Genomic DNA, 237 nt, shown 5'->3' with positions numbered 1-237 from the left:
GAGGCCTCAGGCTGGGGCAAGGTACTGATCCGGTTATCAGCGATCGGATGGTGATGAGGGTCAACTCCACTGACCGAGGCGTCAGGCCTGGGCAAGGGGCCGATCCTGCGATTGGATATTGATGGGGGTCAATGCCTGAGGGCTCCCAGTATGTGAGAGGGGGCAGGCTGGGCTGAGGGACACTCCCCCTCACCCCCACCCAGTGCACGAATTTCGTGCACCGGGCCCCTAGTATGT

This window comes from Myotis davidii, unplaced genomic scaffold (assembly GCF_000327345.1).
Source record: "Myotis davidii unplaced genomic scaffold, ASM32734v1 scaffold96, whole genome shotgun sequence".
Taxonomy (NCBI): Eukaryota; Metazoa; Chordata; class Mammalia; order Chiroptera; family Vespertilionidae; genus Myotis; species Myotis davidii.
The sequence above is the reverse complement of the archived record's forward strand: the minus strand, read 5'-3'. Positions refer to the sequence as shown.